Raw genomic sequence first — 6,014 nt, 5'->3', positions numbered from 1 at the left:
TGCAGTCTGATGTCTGCAGGGCCGCACGCTCTCCACGTAGAGAAGTCCTAGACTCTCTGTCTGCACCATCTTGAGGATTTTGACTGGAGCCTTTATAACGGGGGTGGGGTAAGATCAGAAATTCAACAGGTGTAGCTCCCCACCCTCGCCTCTGTTATAGAGAAAGCTTCACCGGTTTAATTCCACGCTGCGTCTTCCAGCGTCTTGATTATTGCACCTAAAAGTGCCTTTTATTTGAAACATTTTCATATCACCGCTCAATTTACAATTTCCAGGGTATTGCTTACAATAGGTCATCATACACAGTAATCAATGAAGGCATGTCTCAATTCAGCTGTCCTCAATAGGACTTACTCCCCCAAGGAAGCGTCCTTAGGATTGCGACGTAATTTCCTCTTTTGCTACTTTTAATGTTTATGGATGTTTGTCATGACAGAGGGCTACAACATCAAGAGTCTGTAGCCCCATTAACACGACACACCAGGCTCATTTTGGGTTTGTAGTAGGGCTGTGCAAGGATTTAACCCCCAAATAACCCATGGTGTCCAGGTTCATACAATATGACACTATCCCCCTCCCCATCACAGAATACATATGCAGAATGGTGCCCAGCTCGAGCTTATTGGGGTTTAAACAACCCATAGAATCATAGCATAGTAGGGATGGAAGGGACCTACAAGACCATCGAGTCTAACCCCCTGCTCAATGCAGGAATCCAAGCCAGAGCATGCCTGACAGATGGCTGCCCAGCCTCATCTTGAATGAGATGAGCCCTGTGTGTTGTGCAAACTGGGTTTGTGCTACCTGTCAGAAGGCATCGTGTAGCTATTCCATCTTTTCTTCCTTAACGGATTTTCTGCGGTAAGAAAAAAGACTGTAGAAATGGTGGAAGATGATGATGTCTAGACCCCCCCCCCCCATTCGATGGAATGAGGTGAGACGATGGCATCATAAAAAGCCTGGTCTGGAAGCACCTTTACACAGCACTTGTGTGAATGGAAATAATTACGGAACAGAAGCAAATGAAACCACCTATAATGACAATTTGACCATCTTGATTACATTAAGACTGATTTACATCCCAACAGTGCCAGAAAAAAAACTTGCAGGCTTTTTCCTCTTTGGCATTGGAGATTTCTCCACTTATTGATATAGGAGGAGGGGAGGGGAACACCAAGAAGGACTCCTCTCAAAAGTGTTTAAAATAAGGTTTTGGAAGATTTTATGGACCCCTGGAATCCAGTACTAAGAGTGCAATCCTATGCCTTTTATTTGTACTGAGAAGTAAATCCCTCTATGTTCAGTGGGACTTACTCCAGCTGTGTGCATAAGATTACAGCCCAAGTTTGTGAGCATCTGGTGTTGGTGAGATCTGGCTAGTCACTTGGAATGCTCAACTAGATGGATCTTGGTCTGACTCTCTCCCATAAAGGCAATTCTTACATTCTTAGAGGATTGTCCTCCTTAGGGTTGTTGGAGAAATCTGCAACGGACTCAAATGAGTTCAGATTTCTATGAATCTGGCCCATGGATTCTGCAGCAGATTAGCTTTTTTTAACTTGCATCGATTCTGTGGACTTGTGGACCGTTCTTTTAACTTTCTGGAATGTACGCATATGTAGTCGTACAAAAATATGAAAAACCAACCAAAAATGCACATTTTCCCCATAGGCTAAAATTTTGAGGGAATTTCCGCAAGTGCACATTTTTCAATCATAGAATCATAGAATAGTAGGGTTGGAAGGGGCCTGTAAGACCATCGAGTCCAATCCCCTGCTCAATGCAGGAATCCAACTCAAAGCATCCCTGACAGATGGCTGTCCAGCTCCATCTTGAATGCCTCCAGTGTGGGCGAGCCCACCACCTCCCTAGGTCACTGGTTCCATTGTCGTATTGCTCTAACAGCCAGGAAATGTTTCCTGATGTTCAGCCGGAATCTGGCTTCTTGTCACTTGAGCCCGTTATTCCATGTCCTGCGTTCTGGGATGATCAAGAAGAGATCCTGGCCTTCCTCTCTGTGACATCCTTTCAAGTACTTGAAGAGCACAATCCTATCTCCCCTCAGTCTTCTGTTCTCAGGGCTAAACATGCCCAGTTCTTTCAGTCTCTCCTCATAGGGCTTTGTTTCCAGTCCCTTGATCATCTTCGTTGCCCTCCTCTGAACCTTTTCCAGTTTGTCTGCATCCTTAAAGTGTGGTGCCCAGAACTGTACTCAAGATGAGGCCTAACCAGAGCTAAGTAGAGGGGAATTAGTACTTCACGTGATTTGAATGCAAGTTTGGGAAAAAAAGTGACTCCATCAATGAGTGGATGATGGAATGAAAGATGCCTAACAATCCACAAAACACAGACCAAATGGATTTAACAAAATCCGTACATCCCTAATCCTTCAGTGAACAAACAGTAGTTCAGTTGATACAGAGGCCTTCAACGTTTAACTCCTTTAAAACGTTCATGAACAAGGACCCACATGAATAGACAGCAACATCATCATCATCATCATCAAAATCAGAAGGACTCTTAAAAATGGACAACACCATAATAAAAACAGCAGAAGACCTCTAAATCAATCAGAGTGCTTTCTTCAGTCACCTGATGAGAGAGTTTTTAATCATTACGTTGCTTCATAGTAAGTATAGATGTTCTGTAATGCTTTGGGAGAAGCAATGTGGTTTGTAAGCCTTATATTTAATGGCAGTGACAACAGTTTGAAGTCATATGAAATATATTTTGGTTTCTTTTTGCCACTGATCTTTTAAACGTTTCTGATTTTGTTTTCTTTCCTACTTACTTACAGAGGATGGAAGCTGGGGAATACCTTTGACAAAGATACACAAAGCTTAGCTCCTTCCTTATTTTAACATCATAGTGACTATGGGAAATCTGACAATACAGCTTACCTGTGGAACATGCAAAAATGCCTGCCTGGACCCTAAGATCATCTTTAGAGGCCCTTCTCCAAGTGTCCCCAGTGAATGATTTGAGGCAGGTGGTTACTAAGGAGAGTGCCTTTTTGGTGGTGGCACCCCAGTTGTCAAATGCCCTCCCTCGCGGCTCATCCGGAACCTACATTGTGGTCTTTTCTTCACCAGGTGAAGAACTTCGTATTTTCCCAGGCTTTTTAGTCCATCAGTTTTAAAAATTGCATTTGTGCGTTTTTAGATCTTTGCGCTGCTGCTGACTTTTACCCTGGTTTTTACTTTGATTTTATTCTGTTTTAAACCTGGCTTCTATATTACGTTTTACTTTGTTATTTTATGTTATGGTTTTATGTTTTGTTTTGTGAACCACCCAGAGGACTTTGCCTAAAGGGAAGTATCAACATGTAATAAATAAATAATGCGATCTCCCCCACCTACAGTCTGAAGTGGTGGTGACACATTTTGTAAAAGAGGAGACTTTTTCTTCTTTTTTTTTAGTTGCACGTCAAAGGTCAGGAGATCCTCTTGAACCAGATCTTCCTATCATATCTGGCTAACACAGTACACAGAGAAGCCATCTTCACTGCACACCAGCAGTTTGCTTGCATCAAGCTTGCGGTAAAGAGTCCTCAGAGGACTGTACAGAACCAGCCAAAACTCTAGAGCAAAATGTAGCTCCCTGTTTCCGATCTTCATGCAAACCACTTCTCCTAACGTGACACATTGACAGCATTGGAACCTGAGCAAGCATAGATTGTGGTGCTTTTTGTTGATGTGCTTGAAATTTGATGCATTTTGTGGGAGCAGGGGAGCAATCTGGGTACATATGTAAAAGTGACAGGCCTATTGAAATAACAGTTTTCTTCTGATGCTAAAAAGATTCCATCTTCTCCTATAAGGCTGCAGGCTACTAAGCTTCATTCAGTATGAAGCCAGGGACCTATTTTTCTAACTAATGATATTTCCTCCATTTTATTTCTTTTCCCATCAAGAAAAGAAATGACTTAGAAAAGTCAAAGGTAAACAGCGACCCAGGTAAGATGTGGGCAGGAAATCTATACAACAGCTACATAACATCACCTGTCCTGCGAGAAGGACTGGAGAAGAAGAGGCCAGGCAATGACCTCAGCAACACCATTCAGGGCAGAGTGAGGTGACTGCTGGTTATAGAGTTGCTCAGACATGCTGGCTGTCTATACATGCATAGCTGTGCTTTGTATTTTCATGGACATTACTCTGACACCTTGGCTGAAGAATCCATTTTGTTCTGGGAAAGGGTGGCAGAGCTGTAGCCTTGAGAGACTGCTGGGAATGAGAACAGCGCCCTGGATGTCTGTGGAAGAGCCAGGATAATGGCATGCATCAGACTTCCCCAACCTGGTGCCCTTCAGATGTATGGGACTACAACCTCACATCTTTCCCAGCCACCGTGCCTACTCAGTCCTTGCTCTTCCATTGTAAGCTACATGCAGGACATTGCAACTGACTTCCTACAGTTTAGGGAATATTGCGCCTTTTTTCATTTATACAGTATATCCAATTATGTTCCATGCTCACTAGTGGACATGACATAACTATACGGGCGGGGAAGGGGCAATTCACACGAAAACACCATATTTTGAAACAATTGGGGGGATCATTTAAAAAATTGCTCTGAAGTGCTTAAAAAAATATTGACGGACTATTACTTCAATGTTTTTAAAAAAACTAAATTGTTTTTCCCAACAGAAAAAAATAAAAAGATGGAGATAGATGGGCACTGACCAGAAAAAAAATAAGAATGGCGTCGTCTTATAGATGTGATAGGCTCACCCATCAGACACATACCTCTACGCATTAAAACCATGTCTCTTACCAAAGTTGACAGAGTAGCACTAACGACAGAGTAGCACTATTTTTTAGGCTATGTTTTATCATAATGTTGTATTATGTAATGTTGTATAATGTTGTTTGTATTTTTTGTGAAATGTTGTGAACCGCCCAGAGAACTTTGGTCATTAGGCGGTATAGAAAATGATGATGATGATGATGATGTGATATGCCACCCAGGGAGAACATGCAACTGTTCTGTTCTTTTAATCAGATTTTCTATGGCCTGGGAGAAGACAGAGGAAGCATGGGGAAACCACAGGAGGGCAATGATTTGATGAAGGCATTGCATGGATGCCCCTCAAAAACCGAGTGAACAAAGTGTGGCTATTCCATAGTAGGTGCATAGAACCATAGAGCTGGAGGAAGCTTTTTAGGCCAACACCCTGCTTGATGCAGGAAATATAGAGCTAGAGAATCCCCAAGAAACATCTGTCAAGTCAAGGGAGAAACCTCCCACCCCTCTAAGGCAATTGGTCCCACTGTCAAACTTTTCTTATTGTCAAGAAGTTTCTTCTAATCTAAGGGACCTAAGCCCATTAGATTGTCCTGCCCTCTGGGGCAGCAGAGAACAAGTATTAGCCTCTTCTCTGTGCCAGCCCTAGATGTGTTTGAAGAATGCTGTCATGTCCCCTTCAGTCTTCTCCAGGCTAATAATACCCAGTTCCTTCAACCTTTCCTTATAGGGCTTGTTTTCTATATTGTTGAACATCTTCTGTTGCCCTCCTTTGAATCCATTTCAATTTGCCTACATCCTTCCTAAACTGAGATGCACAGAGCTGGACACAGTACTTCAGATGAGTCTGATTGGGGTGAAATAAAGTGGAACTATTACTTCTTATTAGTAAATGGTTCTATTAATGCAGCCTACAATTGCATTTGCCTTTTTTGGAACTGCATCACACTGCAAACTTGTGCTCATGATCGACTGCAGTCCTGAGATGCTTTCCACATGTACTGCTTTCAAGCCGTCCTATCTATGCCAATGCCTTTGACTTTGCATTTGCATTTACCTTGCATTTATTTCTGTTGATTTATTTCATTTCCATAGTTTCTGCCTAGCTTTCCATTCTGTAATGTCGCTCCAAACGTTATTCCTGACGTGATAGCTCCTCCTCCCAATTTTGTGCGATTTGCAAAATTGGATAGCAAGGAAGCATATTTAGATGTTTTAGTAGGAATGTTGTCAGCATCATTGAACAATGTGATAACAACCGTCACATC

The sequence above is a fragment of the Heloderma suspectum genome, chromosome 10, assembly GCF_057233095.1.
Source record: "Heloderma suspectum isolate Gila_16-S chromosome 10, 16-S_ref, whole genome shotgun sequence".
NCBI classification, from domain to species: Eukaryota; Metazoa; Chordata; class Lepidosauria; order Squamata; family Helodermatidae; genus Heloderma; species Heloderma suspectum.
Note: the sequence above shows the minus strand (reverse complement) of the source record.